This window comes from Manis javanica, chromosome 9, assembly GCF_040802235.1.
Source record: "Manis javanica isolate MJ-LG chromosome 9, MJ_LKY, whole genome shotgun sequence".
Lineage (NCBI taxonomy): Eukaryota > Metazoa > Chordata > Mammalia > Pholidota > Manidae > Manis > Manis javanica.
In genome coordinates, this window is record NC_133164.1 from 57825650 (window position 1) to 57845197 (window position 19548).

Genomic DNA, 19548 nt, shown 5'->3' on the forward strand with positions numbered 1-19548 from the left:
TTTTTTTTCACGTTCCCAAATATCCTCAACTGCCTGTAAAACCCCTAGACAATGTACCACCACAGGCTCTCCACGCCAGGAGCTCTGTCTGTCCTCTCACTGTATCTCTCAATAAAAGTCTCCCTGGCTCTCCTACCTTGACTGTTTGCTAAGTTCATTCTTCGACTCCACAAACAAGAACCCCGGCATCAGTATGTGACAGTTAATGAAAATAGTTTAAATAATTGGTATAGCTCACATTCCAAATGAAAGTCAAAAATCTGCCCTAGCCCTGTTTTTTCCCAGAGAGGAAAATGTAGTAGATTTTCCCTGCCAGGAAAACACAAACAATAATAGGAATGAAGGTTCTGCACTGGGCCAAGTTGTAGTTATAAAAGACAGGATGGAGAAATGTTATCTATAATAAATGTGAGTGAAGCAGGAGTACCTGTGGCCCCGCGTTATAGGGTCCTGTCCTCTGGTCTGTCCTTTTGGAGGTACTGAACCTGATTCCTGCTGAGTTGATTGAGGATTCCCTCAGAATGACAATTTGTTCATTTATGATGGAAAACAATAGTACCAAGCAGAATTTAACTCACAGACAAACCTATACAGGAAATCAAATTATCACCAGACTGTTTTTTGGTATTAGAAGAAATGAAGATAGATAAAAAGATTAATGCTATCATCAAGATTTGTATCTTCATTGCCTAGGGATAGTGGAATATTTGTGTTCATATAAACACAAATAGTGTTTCCTAAAGAGTACAAGATATCTACAGGAACCTTTTGTTTTTTACCATTACCTCCTTCTGCTCCTGGCTAACCCCTTCTGTTATATAGTTCATTCTCAGGCAATGGAATAAATTAGATTTAAGCTTTCTTAATTACACTTGAATTCTAAGCATGCTTTCAATAATTTCTTAGGTTAAGTCTCCAAGGGGCTAACATCCTACAGTTCTGTTGGTTTTGTTTACTCAATTCTCACAGGTTCACCTTGAGCCACGATTCTGGTGGGAGGAGAAGGAAGATAACATCAGTGTAGCTTCCACATAAAAATTATGGGAGGATTCTAATCAGTTAAAAATGATCAATTATAGATTCTACTTTATAGACATGGAGGGTCAATGCATAGGCAGTGCATGTGTTTTACAAAGTTCAGACCTCCTCAGATTTACTGCCAATTCATATGTACATTGAACATTGTCTGTAGACTGACAGGTAATAGCATTTCATACAGTACAGTTTTTGCAAACTGTGCAAATTCTGATGTGACAAAGAAAATATGAAATATTTTATAATATATTATAATTAAATATGAATATTTATATATATTTTACAGTTTATAATAACCAAATTCATAGCAATATTGAGTATATTTTCTCAATCTGGGTTTCAAAAAAGATAGGTACTAATCTTCTTGTGAAATTGTATGTATTTAATATGCTGGGCACTAGTCTAAGCACTTTAAAAAAGTCAACTCATTTAATTTTCTTAACAATTCTAGAGCTAAGTACCATTACTATCTCTCACTTACGGATAATGAAGCTGGGAGGGAGAGAAGTTCTGAGACTTGCCGAGGTCATACAGCTTATAAATGGCAAAGCTGGGATCTGAACCCAGAGTCGAGCTCCAAGGTCTACACACTTGGCCACTGATTATGGTGCCTCTCATATTAAAGGAAGAAATGTCTTCCTGTCCTGAAAAAATTGGGAACCTCTTGTCTTAAAGGCGAACACTGTCAAATGCACACTTCAGGATTCTGAATAAAAAGAAGCTACGCACCTTTGGTGTGGATGTGTGAGCAAGAAGCTCAACCAGACCTGTCCCAAAGTGTCAGCAGACTAGGTAGCTGCATAAACTGTGTGTCTTTTTTTAAAATTGTTTTTATTTTCATCAGGATATATATATAAGGTTAAAAGTCAAATAAAAGTCAAATAGCACTCAAATGCTAACAAAAACAAGTTCTCAGTTCCCACCTCCCCAACCCCCACATCCTGTCATGTACCTCTTCCCAGTGGCAACCATTCTCAACATTTTTAACTGTTTCTTCTGTGCTTTGCTTTCATATTTTTAAATAATATGCATGAATTCACTATCTCTATTCAACTCTGAAAAGTTCATTTCTTCCCCATTATGATGAGTGAGGGTTTATAAGTCCAGGGAGAGGAAATCGCGAGGCAAAATACCTTTAAAAACCAAAATCAGTCAAAGGGAGAAATAAAGTTTAAAACCCATTTATTGCTTACAAACTGAAGTCCAGCGCCATCTCTCCCCCTCCTCCGAAAGAAGCAAGCAAACAAGCAAGTCCTTCCCCTTAACCTCTCAGGTTCAGACACGCCCTCAGTTGCCCAGGTAATCACCCATTGACATGGAAATAAACTTCCCTCCACCCCTGATGATATACAAATACACCAAAGCCAGGCGAGATATTCTGGAAATGTTACAATTTTACCCACAGGCCACCCCTCCAGAAATCTCACTTTACAATCTACTCCTTCTCCCTCTTCCACAATGGTCCCAGGGAGAGGAAATAAGCATTGTGACCAGACTAATGACAGAACAAAAGCAACAGCAATAAAATCAAGATAATCCTCAAGCTAGATTCAAAGTCTTACCCAGATTGTCTATAGCACATCCATTCCATAGGCAGGCAGTAACCCAGGGTTCAGAACAATTATCATGCGGCAGCTGCAGCCAGGGGGCACATTCAGGCCACAAGGACTGTAGGAGAAAATAACCTTAAGGGCGATAAGATACGTGTTTTAATGACACTAGCATAGACAAATCTTGTCCATCAGGTAGGATACATGCAAGAGAGTGGCCTTGTGATAAAACAGTGGCAGGAATGGGATCTCATCCTGGTCTAGTATACCAGACTTTCACCCCCCTCCCTGTGGGAGTTACAGATGGGTCAGTATATAGGGCTATGGGAGGTACATGCACTGGCCATAAAGATAAAACAAAACTTCCCCATGAGATGCTCTTACCTCCTGGATGTTTTGGGTACACTACTGTGACCTTTGGGGGCCATTCAGCTGTTATTCCAGGAATACACAGGAGGCCATTTTCCAGGCCTTCTCCCAAAAGTGCCAGAGGGGCCAGCCATCGCTGGCCATGTGTTGAAATGTCCAGGGCCAGGTCCATTCAAAGTGTCTCCAGGGCTTAACGCAGTAGGGGCTGGCAGCAGGATGTTGCTCTGCTGGCCATATTCTCGCTTCAATAGCTCTTCTTTGGTTTGAACATATAATTGTATAGGAGAGGCAGCAGGTGTGTTAGCACATCCACGGGGCTCAAAGCTCCTGTAGGTGGCTTCTCATTCAAACGCTTCAGCACTGTCCACAGGTGAACTGACCAACCCTGTAGACAATTGGTGTCCAATTTCAGACCAGATTTCCACAAACCGTTGTACCTCTCTATCATGCCTGCCCTGGTAGGGTTATATGGTATATGAAATTTCCACTTTATGCCTAATTGCTGCACCCATTCTTGTAATGCATGTCCAGTAAAGTGGGTGCCTTGATCTCTCTCAATCACCTGCAGCCGGCCATAGGCTGCAAAGAGATGCTCCAGGTCCCTCTTGGTGGTTTGCTGATCTGCACCATGTGCAGGAACCAACCAACAGTCCAGTAGCCGTGTCCACACAAGTCATGGCATACTGATATCCTTCTGATATGGGCAGAGGCCCAATATAGTCTATCTGCCACCTGACAAGAGGTATTGGCCCCTTTACTTTTGTCCCATGTTGCTGTGGGACTCCATGCAAGTCCCTCTTAGAGGACACAAGGCACTCCTTCTGAGCTCTGCTGACTTCTTCAAAGGTCAATGACAAGCCCCAGTGACAGGCTACAGCCCACATTGTCTTTTGACCCATGTGCAACAAATGCTGGTGTAGCCATAGAGCCACATCAGAGGCAGGCTTTCCTTCTAGCCAGCGCACCTGGGCCAATGTGTCTGCCTCATCATTCCCTGGGGATGCCAAAGGCAAATGGCCAGTCACATGATATACAGTAACAGTCTTAGTCTGACCAGAGGCCCATAGGTATTGCCACAACTCTTGCCCCCAAAGGGGCCAATGACCAACCACCCAATTGTCATGATACCATGTTGGTAGCCCTGATAGACAGCCCAGCCATCAGTGCAGACAACTATAGAGTAGGGCTCCTGGGTGGTCATGAGCCATACTGCCTGCAACTCAGCCCATTGCCTGCTCTTCCCCTCTCCATCCTCCATCCTTATTTTCTCAATCTTAGGATGGAAAGCTACGACCCTCCACTTCAGGGGCTGCCCATAACTGGAGCCATCTGTATACCAAGCATCTTCAGGTATAGGGGCTTTTCCCTCCTGATAAGGAGTCTTGGCTACCAAGGGCTGAAAAGCAAGTTCTTCCTGCTTTCCACTGGTATAGGTCACTGGCCACAATAAGTGATGGAGTTCTCCACTTAAGGGGCTAGTGGAGGGGGAGCTACACTGCTGTAAATATGTGCCCCATTTGGCCATTGTAGGTGTCTGTGCCACGCCACTCCGTGGCCTTTGGGTCCAGTCTCGCACCCAGCCCGCGATGGGATAGGTGGTTATTACCTTGGTTGGAGCTGTTCCAGCAATGGGCTCCATAGCCAGGAAGGCATGGTATACAGCACCCAGTTGCTTCTCTATCAAGGTGTACCAAACCTCTGTTCCTTTCCATAATTGTGATCAGAATGCAATAGGTTAGCATGTCCATTCAAGCCACTGCCAAAGGCCCCATCCATAACCATCTTCGGTTATGTGAACATCTAGCTCACAGGGCCTTGATGAGTCCATTATATTCAAGGCCTGTACGGCCTTGACTGCCCACTTGGCAGCAGTAAAAGCAGCTGCACATCTCATCCCAGTCCCACCTGATGCCCTTTCATACCAGCCAGAGTAAGGGCTTCAGAATTTGTGCCAAGTGCAGGATAAACAATTTCCAGTAGCCCAAAAGACCCAGAAACTCTTGTAATACTGCCACAGTTGATAGGGGTGGGGAAAGCCTGGACCTTGTCTGTAACTGCTTCAGGAACAACTTTAGTTTTACCAAACCAGACAACCCCCAAGAATTTCACAGACAAATCAAGTCCCTGATCCTTAATGCAGTTCACAGTCCATCCTTTTTCCTGTAGATGTTGCAACAGTCTAGGAACTGCCCCTTCTAAATCTGAAAGAGAATCAGATGTGAGCATCATATCATCAATGTAGTGATACAACTGCACTGTTTGCAGTTTCTTCCATGTGGCCAAGTCCTGGGCTACAAGTCCATCACAGATGGTGGAACTGTGAATATATCCTTGTGGAAGGAGAGTGAATGTTCACTGCCAGCCTTCCCACATGAAAGCAAACTGTTCCTGGATTTCCTCTGCTACTAATGTCAATAGAGAAGAAAGCATTAGCAAGGTCTACTACATAATGATACATTCCCAGCTCATGTCTGAGGATGTCCAGAATGTCTGCTGTAGAGGGGACAGCAGCATGCAAACGGGGTGTGACTTTATTCAATTCCGTGTAGCTCACAGTCATACACCAGGAGCCATCTGACTTTCTCACTGTCCACACTGGGGAAAGAAAAGTACTATGAGTGGGCTTTATGATGCCTACCCTCTCCAATTCCTGTAGAGTTTCTCCAATTTCCTCTTGCCCACCATGCAATTTATACTGCTTAGTATTTGTCACCCGTAAAGTACAGGCAGAACTACAGGTAGGTGCTTAGCATGTCCCCTCAAAACTGCCTTTACCACATGTACCCTCAGTCTGAACTCACCTGCACTGGTCTGTAACCACAGGCCCTGCAGGATATCTACCCCCAAAATATATTCAGGGATAGGAGAAATGTACACGGTATACTCCTTTGGGATTAAATGCCTTATCCACAATGAGATTTGGGCTTTCCTCACTCTAATTGTCTTACCCCCATAGCCATCTATCACAGCAGGGTTCCTGGAAAACTGCTCAGGGTTGCCATTAATCAGAGAAGATTCAGCTCCTGTGTCCACCAGGGCCAGGACACATTGTACATTAACAGGAGACCAATGAATTGCTAATTCTACGTGTGGCCTCTGGTCCCCACCATGTCCCCAAGGTGGGGACATTGACCCCCAGCCCTCAGTCAAACCACGATGCTGTGCCCCATGAAGTTTTGCAGGGACATGGGCCAGGCATGAGGCCTTGACTCTGGTTTCCATGTCCTGGACCTCAGCGGCTGGAACTGCTGCTCTGGCTTTAATTGGTGCCACAGTTCTAACAATATTCTATTGGGCTGCCTATCGAGTTTTTCTTTCACTACCCCAACCTTTATCAAATCAACCCACATCTGAGTCCTCGAGACCTTCACGGTGCCTTTTGCACCTATGCTTTCAGTCATGGCCTGTACTTCCCTCCACGCCCTTATTGTTTCAACCTCCCTCAGAAGTTGAAGTACAAGTAGCCTCACTTCTGGGTTGCCCTAGGTGGGGGGGGCAAGAGTATTCACTAGGGACCTGAAGAGAGAGGTGGGAACTGTATGCAGCACCAGATTTCTCATTCCTATGGTGAACACCTCTTCATCAGGGCTCTGAGGGTCCATATTATAGATGATATTTTTCATACCCAATTCCCGCAGTACCTTTTGGAGTGCTGCATACATTTTCCAACTACTGGGAAAATATGATAAATCACCCTGATTAGATCAAACTACCCTGATGGCAGCTGCCAGCCATTCCAGGAGTGTCTGATTCCCTGAGGCATGACAGGCATTTTGCAACCGCTGCCAGAGGGAAGGGTGAGTTGTCAGGGAAGCCATTCTACTCATCTCAGTACCCTACACAACAATGTTCTCCATCCCCATATCCCAGAGATGTAAAAGCCATGTAGGCAGAGCTTCCAATGGCCTATGCCTATACCGGACACTCATGTGCACCAGCTCATCCTGGGTATAGGGGCGGAGCATGGAGTGCTCCACAACCTAGGGAGGGGCTGCCCTCCCTCTGAGGGGCCTGCTGTTGTTTTGTTTCTATTTTCTTAATTATAGCCGGGCAGTCCTTTAAAACAGGAGAAGATGGTACCTCCAGTGGTGGCCTGGATAGCAGATCCACCAGTGGCCCCGCCTCCTCCTCTTCTCCCTCCGGCTCCTCCACTAATGGCTCTTCCTCCACCATTTCTGGGGCTGAAGGCATTACTCTTCCTCCCCCTCTCCCACAGCCTTCTCCAATGTGGCTTCTCCTGCTGCCTCCCCACTTGCCACTAAGGAGTCTTTTAGGAGCATGACCTGCCTTTTCAGTAACTGTCTCTCTTCTTTAACAGCATCCCATAGGTTATGGCCCAGATCCTCCAAGCGATGCTGAAGTGTGTCTCCCTCTCCTGCCTAAATCCCTGTCTCTCCTCACTAACCCTCTCGACAATCCCCTTTCTCCTGTATAACATTTTCCACTATCTTGATGAAAAGAAACCCTACAATGCCAGCTGCTACACAGTCCCAAAAGGTCTCCAAGCAGTCTTCCAACTCACAGAGGGCTAATTCTGCAGCTTTCAGTGTTTCCACCCTTCCCCAGTTCTGGGGAAGGCTCCACCCCTCTAGGAGGTCATTTACCCTAGACTAATTCCCCACTAGGGGTTCCCAAGTTGGAAGCGCCACAGCTGGGGGGATAATAACAGGTGAAGCAGCACCCTCTGCCCCTGCATCCACTGGGGCCTCCCCACCATCCACAGGAGCAGCCCTCCCAAAGGTCACACCCATTATGACAGATTTTGGGTTCAGAGGAATCCTGCCAACTGCACCAGAATTTAAGCCTGGGGAGAGGAAATCCCAGGGCAAAATACCTCTAAAAACTGAAATCAGTCAAAGGGAGAAATAAAGTTTAAAACACGTTTATTGTTTACAAACTGCAGTCCAGCACCATCTCTCCCCCTGCTCTGGAAGAAGCCAGAAAGCAAGCAACTCCCTCTCCTTAACCTCTCAGATTCAGACACGCCCTCGGTTGCCCAGGTAATTACCCATTGACACGGAGATGAATTTCTCTCCACATCTGAGGATATACAAATGCACCAAAGCCAGGCAAGATATTCTGGAAATGTTACAATTTTACCCACAGGGCTTTTTTCTCTCTTACATGCCCCGTTCTCCAGCCCCAAAACCTTTTCTTCTCTCAACAGATTGAATCCAACTTTTTGTTAAATCAGTAGTCTGGACTTACATTGCTACACTATTATTTACACATAACTGCAATCGTTTTTTATTTGAGATGTTTAGCAGATATCTCTAAAGATTTTTAAAAGTGAAACAAAAAAGAACAAAACATTTCTACATCAAAGTGCATTGTGCTGCTTTGTGGAGACTTTTTTCAGTTATATATTTATGTATGTGTGTTTTGGGTCCTATATGAGATATATATTTTACTGTGAAAAACTTTGCAAGCACTGGGAAGTAAGGAGGATTCCAACCCTGTTTCTTAGGAAAACAATACCTTCTATCTAAAGGGCCCTGAGGGAGAATCTGCATAACTTTTGTATTCCAGGGGCAGAAAGTTAAAGCAAACATGTACAAATAAAATAGTGTGTTGAGATGATTATCTGGGACGCATTGCACAGATGCAGGGTGTCCTGCATCCCACTGGACTGCAACCAACAGAGAGAGTTCTTAAACAGCTCACCACCTCAGCACTGCAAAAGGCAGCAGACCCAGGAACTCAGCCTTTCTTTGAAGGAGGCCTATTAGCTATTTATGGTTGCAGCTTGAGTGGCTCTAATTAAATATGTATCTAGGGGCTCAAAATTCATATATGGAAGCCCTAACCCCCAGTACCTCAGAATGTAACTGTATTTGGAGGTAGAGGCTTCAAAGAAGTGACTAAGTGAAAAATGAGGTTGTTGGAGGGCCCTAATCCAGCCTGGCTGGTGCCCTTAAAAGAAGAGGAAATTTGAACACACTGAGACCAAGATGCACATGCACAGAGAAAAGACCACATGGAGACACAGCCAGAAGGTGGCCATCAGCAAGCCAAGAGGAGAGGCTCACAGGAAACCAAACCAATACCTTGATCTTGTATTTACTGTAAGGCTGAGAGCACTGACGGGAGGAGCAAGCATGTTGAACCCTGATGACGTGTCAAAGTCCCCGGCTGCTGCCCCTCCCATGTCGGACCCTGATGACGTGTCAAAGTCCCCAGCTGCTGCCCCTCCCACATCGGACCCTGATGACGTCAAAGTCCCTGGCTGTTGCCCCCTCCCAACCTGATACATTAGCCAATCCCCACACCGCTGTAAATCTAAACTCTGCCTCCCCCTACCTTCTTTAAAAATTTGCTGCCTGTCTGCTTACGTGTGCGAATTCCCCAGCCTCTATTTCTGTAGACTGAGGAAATCTCGCCCGGGTGTTTGCATTCAAATAAATTACCTGGCCCTTTGTTGCCTCTCTTCGCCTGCTTATTTTGGCTAGAATTTACCTTACATTTGATGCCAAAACCCGGGAGGAGCGTGAGCGCGGGGCCCCAACCAGCCACTGGCGGCCCTGCCCCCTCCTTCCCCGACCTGGGACTTCAGCCTGCTCTCCGCTGTGTGGACTATTTTCTCGTGAGTCCCTCAGTTTCCCCCAGTCTGCTTCCCTTCCTAACTCCGTTTCACCTGGTCCGTCCGAAATCATAGCTATATCCAGGTCTGGGCATTCAGCCCATCCATTGTGAGTATCCGGGATACTTTCCCCTGACCCTGCAGTGGGGGAGACGTCCCTCACCCAGGCTCCCAGGCCATCTCCCCTGATTTGATGTGCTTGGGACACTGGGCGCTCCTCTCAGCGGGATTTTTTTGGGAAGTGGGAGCAGACATGGGGAACCAGTCCTCCAAAGCGAAGGCTCAGACCCCACTGCAGTGTCTCATTTCTAATATGGCTACTCTATATTTGTCCCAGGAAATTCGCAAACGAATGTTAGTCTTCCTTTGCTCTCAGGCCTGGCCTCAGTATCCCTTGGACAATCAATCTCGCTGGCCCCCTGAGGGAACTTTTGATTTTGGCCTCCTCACCAACTTAACTAATTATTGCCACCAGGGTGGAAAGTGGAGTAAAATCCCATATGTGCAGGCCTTTTGGACTTTGCGCACCCATCTACATCTATATGTTAAGTGTTCTCCTTCCCAAGTTTTGTTGGACCAGGCCTCTGCCAAAGACCGCTGAGCTCTACCACTCCTATTACTGGGAGGCTCTTCTCTGATGGACTCAGCAGAAGATCTCAGCTACCCTCCTTCCCGCTCCTTCAGGCCCACCGCGGGGGCCAGCTCCCTTCCTCATTGTTCATGTCCTCCATCTTGTTCTCCTTCTCTCCCAGTCTCTCCTCCATCTTGCTCTCCTTCTCTTCCGGTCTCTCCTCTGCCTTGTTCCCCTTCTCTTCCAGTCCTGCCACCATTTTACTCCACAGGTGCTGACTCCACTTTGGATAAAACTCCCCCATATCCTAGTCCCCTGCCTTCAAGTTCTGCACCGATTCCCAAGTTGTACCCCTCACTACCAAAGTCACCTCCTCCGTCCCCTCCTTCAAATCCACCACCGTCTTACTCACTGCAGCTGGTGCCCAAATGGTCTAGCCCTCCTGTAACTCGCTCTAAGTCACAACAGTCTCAAGCCCACGTGATAGCTCCTCTAAGAGAGGTAGCGGGAGCTGAAGGAGTGGTGCAAGTTCATTTTCCCTTTTCCCTGGCAGACTTGTCCCAAGTAGAACAGCAATTGGGATCCTTTTCTTCCAACCCCATAATATTCTCTAAACAGTTTAAATATCTTACTCGAGCTTACAAGCTCACCTGGCATGATGTACATGTAGTCCTCCAATCCACTCTAACCCCGGAGGACTATGACTGTGTCACGTCAGCGGTACAGCACTGTACCAATGAAGCCCATGCCACAGATGAGCAGGAACCTATGGGCAGAGAAGCTATTCTTCTACAAGAACCCCTGTGGGATTATAATTCTCCTGAGGGTGAAGCATGCCGAGATCACATGATTCGCTACTTATTGGCAGGTATGAACTCTACTTCCCAAAAAGCTATCAATTATGATAAGCTTAGAGAAATTATCCAGAAACCGGATGAAAACCCATCAGAATTCCTCAAGCACCTCAAAGAAACTCTAGGAGCTTTCACTAAGATTGACCCAGCCTCACCGTTAGGTTACTCTCTCCTAGCCATGCATTTTATAACTCAGTCAGCTCCTGACATCAGGCGCAAGCTTAAAAAGGCTGAAGATGGTCCCCAAACCCCTCTGGGAGACCTAGTAGATATGGCATTTAAAGTTTTTCATGCCTGAGAGGACGAGAGCAAGAGGAAGTCAGCTGCCCGAATGGCAGAACAAACTCCTGCCATAACAGCTGCTCTGCGACCGGCTCATAGAGATTGTCAGGGTGTCCCTGAAGATGGACTTGAACCTCTGGGCCCTTGCTTTCAGTGAGGCAAAGATGGGCACTGGGCACGGAAGTGCCCCAACCCATGCAAACCGACCAAACCATGCCCCAGCTGTGGTAAACGAGGTCATTGGAAAGTAGACTGTCCTCTAGAGGGTAGTCCTCCCCCCAGCAGCAGAGTCCCGTGGGGGGGCAGATGCCCTTGAAGGACTACCCTTCACACCTGCTGGGCATCCTTGAAGATTGAAGATGCCTGGACTCAGACACCCCGATCACCCTCGCCGAGCCCAAGGCTAAGCTGTGGGTAGCGGGTAAGTCCATCTCTTTCTTGGTGGACACGGGAGCTACCTACTCTGTTCTCCCCTTCTTTAACAGGCCTTTATACTCTACCAAGGTCTCTGTAGTTGGAGTTATGGGAACCTCTTCCAAGCCTTTGAAGACTGTCCCAGTAGCCTGCACCTTTCACAGCATCCCGTTTACTTACTCCTTTCTTGTAATGCCGTCCTGTCTTACCCCTCTGTTAGGATGAGATTTGCTCTATAAGTTAGGAGCCTCTATTTCCCTCCCACCTTTTAAGTGCTTACAAAATGCCAGAAACTCCCTTGTTGCTTTAGTCGGTGAAGGAGAGTTAGACGACAGAGACCTAAGTCTCCCAACTCCCTGGACTGCTGTCAATCCAGTTGTGTGGGACATCTCCACCCCCATGGTGGCAACCCACTGCACCCCAGTTTTAATACGCCTTAAAGACCCATCCTGCTTTCCTTCTCAGCCTTAATTTCCTATTTTGCAGGCTCACCAAGAAGACTACAGCCTATTGTTAATTGTCTACTCTTGCAAGGGCTTTTAGTACCAACTAAATCTCCATGCAATACTCCCATCTTGCCAGTAAAAAAGCCTTCTGGAATGTACCGCCTTGTTCAAGACCTCCAAATAATTAACGAGGCTGTTATCCCTCTACACCCAGTAGTGCCTAAGCCATACACTCTTCTATCTCAAGTCCCATCCAGTACCTCTCATTTTACTGTACTAGACCTTAGAGATGCCTTTTTCACTATACCCCTCCACTCAGAATCGCAGCCGCTATTTGCCATCACGTGGGAAGACCCTGATACCTGTCGATCTAGACAACTGACCTGGACAGTTCTACCTCAAGGTTTTAGAGATAGCCCCCATCTTTTTGGACAGGCCCTGGCAGAAGACCTCTCGTGACATTCAACGGGCAAGAGTACTCTCCTCAAATATGTAGATGATCTTTTATTTGCAGCCCCTCAAAGGATGCCTCAGTCCTAGACACCACATCCCTTCTCAATTTCCTAGCAGACCTGGGGTACAGGGTATCCCTGGCCAAAGCACAGCTGTCTCTACCTCAAGTTACATACCTTGGGCTGACTCTAACTCCCACCACCAAAGCCCTGACGGCAGACTGAGTAGTTGCAATTAAAGGTCTCCTGCCACCTACTTCAGGAGCCAAGACACTATCCTTTCTAGGATTAGTAGGGTTTTTCAGACACTGGGTGCCTAACTTTGCCCTTCTGGCCCGACCACTCTATGCGGCTGCTACAGAGACTCCTACTGGGCCACTAACTTCACCCACTGAAGTGGCTTCTGCTTTCAATCAGTTGTGGAATGCATTACTCTCATCCCCCCGCTTTGATGCTCCCCGACCTAACCAAGCCCTTTACCCTATATACAGCAGAAAGGGCAGGAGTGGCCACTGGAGTACTGGTACAGCCAGTGTGGCCAGGGAGCAGTCCCATTGCATTTCTCTCCAAACAGTTAGATGCCACCACCAGAGGGTGGCAGCCTTGCCTCTGAGCCCTGGCAGCTGCAGGAAGTCTGGCCCGAGAAGCCCTGAAATTAATGCTCCAACAGCCCATTACTGTGTATTCCCTGCACCGGTTACAAGATCATTTGAGTCATAAATCCCTAGCCTCCTTGAGTCCTTCAAGAGTACAAGAATTTCACCTCCTGTTTATTGAACATCCACAGGTAACCCTACAAGTCTCTCCACCCCTTAACCTAGCCTCCTTGCTTCCCGTCAGTGATCAGGCAGATCAGCCCACTCATTCCTGTGTAGAGATTGTAGAAGCTCTTAGAAAACCTAGAGAGGGCCTACAAGACATGCCCCTCGAAAACCCTGACTTTACCTTTATCGTAGATGGAAGCTCAGTGAAGGGGAGTGATGGGGTGCGAAGGGCAGCCTATGCAGTGGTAACTCTGTCGCAAGTGATAGAAGCAAATCTACTCCCATTTGGGACCACATTCCAGAAAGCTGAATTAGTAGCTCTTACCCGAGCGTTACAGCTGGCAGCCGGGAAGAGAGCCACAATTTATACTGACTCTAAATATGCTTTCTTGATTACACACACTCATGCAGCAATTTGGAAGAAAAGGGGCTTCCTCACCACCAAAGGAAACCCAATCATCAATGGCAGGGCTATCGGCCACCTGCTACAGGCCCTACAGGACCCCAAGGAAGTGGCCATTATGCATTGTAAAGGACATCAAACTGGAAACGATCCAGTAACCAGAGGTAATGCGTTGACAGACACCATGGCCCAACAGTTAACATCCAAGTCTAGCCCACCCTCTGTGTTGTTTCTTTCCTCCTCTCTACTGCCCCAATACCCCGATGATGAACGACAACTGCTCCTACATCAAGGGGGAGTGTTAGGAGATCAGGGATGGATATATCTCGGGGGACGAATTGCCCTCCCCCAAGCCCAAGGCAGGGATGTCATATCCAAAATTCATCAGTTTCTACACATTGGGCCAGAAGCCATGCACCAGTTTCTCTCCCCCATATTTGCCCCTTATGGTCTCTGCAAGGCCATAGATGAAGTACACCAAGGCTGCCCTACTTGTCATCACGTCTCATCTCAAGGTGCTCTAAAAATCCAGATGGCCCTCCACCAGATGAGAGGAACCATCCCCAGACAGGACTGGCAGGTCGATTTCACCCACATGCCTAAACATAAAAAACTCAGGTATTTACTAGTTCTGGTTGATACCTTTTCAGGATGGATTGAAGCCTTCTCCACCAACCAAGAGACAGCTTCAGTGGTGGCACAGACATTGGTAGCACATATCATCCCCCGTTTTGGCCTGCCTGCCTTGCTACAGTCGGACAACGGGCCTGCTTTCATCGGGGTCACTCAGCTAACAGCTGAGGCTCTCAATATCACCTGGAACCTCCATGTACCCTACCACCCCCAATCATCAGGTAAGGTTGAAAGGGCTAACAGTCTCTTAAAAGACCAACTAACTGAGCTGTCTCTAGAGGTAAAGCTCTCTTAGCCCGATCTTCTCCCCATTGCTCTCACTCGGCTGTGTGCTGCCCCCCGGAGACCAGCTGGACTAAGTGCATTTGAGCTGATGTATGGCAGGCCCTTCTTATTGAACACAGGCCTGCCCGCTACCTCTCCTCCTTTGGCCTCCTACCTTCCTTACTTTACACTGTTGAGGCATCTTCTTAGAGAACACACAGACCAGCTCCTACCCCAACCTACATCATCCAGCAACCCAGGAGATGTAGCGATCCTTCAGCCAGGAGATGAAGTGCTCCTAAGAGAACTCCAGCCAAAATCTCTCCAACCCCACTGGACAGGGCCTTATACAGTAATCCTCACTACGCCCTCAGCAGCCAAACTACATGGACACTCCTCCTGGTATCACCTTTCCAGGCTCAAACGGGTACCCAGACATGAGTGGGTGTCTTGTGAAGTGGGTCCTCTTAAGCTACGGGTTAGTCGTGTCAAGTACAGCCAGCCAAATAGATGACCCTAAAGTCTCCAGGCAGAGCTATTTGGCATGGAAATTCGGGCTTAACCTAACCCTTCCTCATGGAACTGAAGCCTGAGAAGTAGGCACCCAAAGCTGCCTGCGTGCAGGTTGTCAGGCACCGGTTCAAATACCGATATACACAGACATCTTAAATACCTTCTCAAACCTAATGCTATGCTTCCCTTATGACCAGACCTCTAGTATATATACATTCCAGTCCGACATGTATGGAGGATGCCATCCTGAAGCAAACAAATGTAAAGTCCATACAGTCAGAGAAACGACAAGGGGAACCAATGACAAAATGTTTACCAAGATACAAAATAGGCTATACATTACCATTAGTGACCCATGGGACCAACGCTGGGAAAAAGGAGTACAGGGCAAGCTGTACAAAAGCAGCCAAGCCTTTCCACGAGGCACAATCGACATCAAAAGAGAGTGGACCACTGTAAACCCCACTCTCACAGAGGTCTTAAACACCCAGGCACGGGTATCAAGTAATATTTTAAAAACAGAACAGGCACTAAAACAGAGGATCCAGTCAGGCCCCTACCCCCACTCTCTACAACCAGCAGGAACACAACTTTCTTGGGCCAAAGTCATTAGAGAAACAGTGCAGTTTCTTAATGCTTCACATATCCTCAGCAATGTGTCTGATTGTTTCCTCTGCGCCTCTCTCCAACGCCCCCCAGTAGCTGCAGTTCCCATTAGTTTTTTCCAGGCTCAACCAGTAAACTCTGAAAAAGACTGCGGCCTCCCTTTAAGTGAAGTACCAATGTGGAAAACAAGCCTTGAGCCCAAAGCTCGGCATAAGTCCAGGGTCACCAGAAAACAGCACAAAAAGCCAGCGTCCCTGCTAACCTGCTACCTGACCCAGCATTCCACTATCTCAGAATGGCCAATGGAAAGCCAATGCCAACAACGGGTAACTGTAGACACTCCAATTTCCCTTCAAGGAGGTGGATTCTTCTGGTGCAACAGCACGCTTACCCAATGCATCAACAGCACCACGGTAGGGCCCTGCTTTTCGGTAATGTTGGTGCCCCAACTAACTTTGTACAGCAAACCTGAGGAAAGACAGGCACTAGATGAATGGTCTATATATCAAAACACTAGACAGAAGAGGGCAGTTTTTCTACCAGTGCTGGTGGGAGTGAGTCTAGTTACTGCAGTGTCCGCAGCCGCCACAGGGGCAGGAGCGTTAGACCATAGCTTAGTGAGCTCTCAAAGTCTAGCAAGTCAATTGGCAGCATTAGATGATAGAGTGAGCCTAACCTTAGGAGAAACCTCAACCTCCCTTATTTCCCCCCAGTGACAACTTACTTCCCTTGCCCAGGTCACCCTTCAAAATCAGCGGGCCTTAGATCTGCTTACTGCAGAAAAGGGTGGAACCTATATTTTCTTGCAAGAAGAATGCTGCTACTATATCAATGAGTCTGGGGTCATAGAGCAAAGCTTAAAAAAACTGCAAGAATTACAAAAGACCTCCACAAAACACGAGTACCTGAAGGCTGTCCTTATGGGTGGCTTCAGTCTCCCATAATGGCCTGGCTAATGCCTCTGCTAAGCCCCTTAATAACAGTTTGTGGTTTACTCTTAATCGCCCCATATGTTTTCAAGTTCCTTCAACAGTGCATAGCCGAAATTTCACACATAAAAGTTAATCAACTGTTGCTGCGCGAGTACTCGCCCCTCCCGACTGAGCCTTCGGCCATCAACCAGCCTTAAACCACCCCCCTCCACATTGCCCCTCCTCAGCCAGAAGTAGCCAGATTGAGTCGCCGCCCATTATAACCAAAAGGCTGAAATGTAAGGCTGAGAGCACTGATGGGAGGAGCAAGCACAGCGAACCCTGATGACGTGTCAAAGTCCCCGGCTGTTGCCCCCTCCCAACCTGATTCGTTAGCCAATTCTCGCACCACTGTAAATCTAAGCTCTGCCTCCCCCTACCTTCTTTAAAAACTTACTGCCTGTCTGCTTATGTGAGCAAATTCCCCAGCCTCTATTTCTGTAGACTGAGGAAATCTCGCCCGGGTGTTTGCATTCAAATAAATTACCTGGCCCTTTGTTGCCTCTCTTCGCCTGCTTATTTTGGCTAGAATTATCTTACATTTACTACCTCCAGAACTGTGCGAACATAAATGTTTGCTGTTTAACCCCCTGTCTGGTATTTTGTTACAGCAGCTTTAAGAAACTAATACAAGTTGCAGGACAATGAGCATCTGGAGATTTCTAAACATTGCCTTTGACTAATGTTTAGAAAAAGTCTAAACCTTTGACTTTTCTGCCCCATCTCGATTTGTCCTGCTCCCTTGGCAAGACCACACATTGGGCTAAATACAGCTGTGCCTCTTTGCCTGCCTGTAATAATGCTGAAAATGGCTGAACCTCTGACTGGATATCCCTGTTCAGAGCCTCCCCACTATCTACAATTTCACATGTTTCCTCTCTATCCAAACCTCCAACACCTCCTTCCCCTGCTTCCTACTTTCAGCTTTCTAACTCACTGAGAGAGAGGCAAAAGCAGAAAAGAGAACCTCCACAGACTGCTGCCACCACTTGCCCACACATCATCATTGCACCCCCAGTCCCTCCAGCTACTATACGTGAACTTCCCCACTCCTGGCCAGAATGCATTCTCCCACAGCTCTATTCCCATTCAAGAGCACTGAACCCACACATCACCCACTCTCCCACCTTATCAATTCTTCATCCTCTACTCATCATTCTCATTATCAGACCTGCTGTTATTTTTCCTATTTTAAAACCTTCTCAACCCCACTTTCCTGACCAACAACTTGTCCACTTTTTTGCTCCCCTACTCAGCAACACATTTCCAAAGTTATCTCAACATTTTATTTCCAATTCCATTCCTTCCTTATGAAGATTTTAATTAGTTTTTCATCCTTGCTTCCCCACCAAAACCCAGCTTGTAAAGGTCATCAAAGACCTCCAGAGTGTTAAGTGTAGGGGTCGGTGTGCACTGCACCTGATCTCTCCTCCTGATAACACTTTCTTCGCAAGGTTCCTGGGATGCCAGCGTCTCTGCATTTTCCTCTTTCCTCACTCTCTCTCCTCTCAGTGTTTCTGGCTGGCTCCTTCTCTCAACACTGACCTCTAAACAGAAGAGTGTTTTAGGGACCATTTCTTGGTCTTCCTCTCTATCTATGCTCACTTTGGTTCATCTCTTCTAATCCACTGGCTTTAAATACCGTCTGTACACTGACTCCCAAATTTATATTCCTATTCAGACTTGTCCTCAGAATTCAGATTTGATCTCCAACCCTCACTAGATACTTCCACTTGGGTATCTAAAAGCTTTAGGCAAAACCAATTTGCTTCTCCACGCCACCCACCCACGCCATGCTACCTGCAGCCTCCCTCAACTCAGTTGACCACAACTTCATTTCTATTGTTCTGGCAGAAAACATGGGGATATCCTTGACTCTGGTTCTTGTTTTTCGTATGCCACATCCAATCCATCAGAAAATCAAAATAGTTCTGCCTTCAGAATATGCCCAGCACTTGTCCACTTCTCGCTGTTCTACTTTTAATTGTAGATCCACAACTCCATCATCTCTTGCCTGCATTTACTGAAATGGCCTTCTCTCTGTACTCTCTGCTTCTCCCCTGATTCTGAACACAGCAGTCAGGGTGATCCTCTTTAAAATTCAAGTTAGACATGTTATTCCTCTGCTCAAAGCATTGCAGTGGCTCGCCATTCGACTCAATACTCAATAAAAAACAAACACAGTGAGCAGTGGGGCCTGACCTCATCTGACCTGGCATTACTTTCCTGACCTGTCCTTCTTTACGTCCCTTTGCTCTCTCTGCTCCAGCTGTCCCGACCCTCAAGCACACCAGGGTGCCCTCGTCTCAGCCCCGGCTATCCTCCCTGCTCCCAGACAGTCACCTGAAAATCTCCCTTTCTCAAGGAGTTCATTATGCAAATTTCCCCTTTCTCAAGGAGGCCATCCCTGGCCATCCCATTTACCTGTGCAATCTGACCCCCACATTCCATTGCCTTCACCCTGTTCTGCTTTTTTCCCACAGCATTTCTAACATTCTATATAATTTAGTTGATGTGTGTTTTTCTAATTGTCTCTTGCAGTAGAATGTAAGCTCATGAGGCCAGAATTTCTTGTCTTTTGCTCACTGATAGTCTCAGTGTCAGAACACTGACACAGAGCGAGCACCAGTAACTATTACTAGATTTATGTTGTCAGAGATGCTGAAATCACCAAGGACACTGGAAACAAACTAGATATTTATGGTTTTGCCTCTAAATGTTAAACCCTATTTTTAATCTTTCCTGTCCATAGTTTCCTTGAGAATTCTCAAAAACAATGCCAAATATTTATAACATCCTCAAACAAAAAATGGAATATTCTGAAGAATAGTGGTAGGCCAT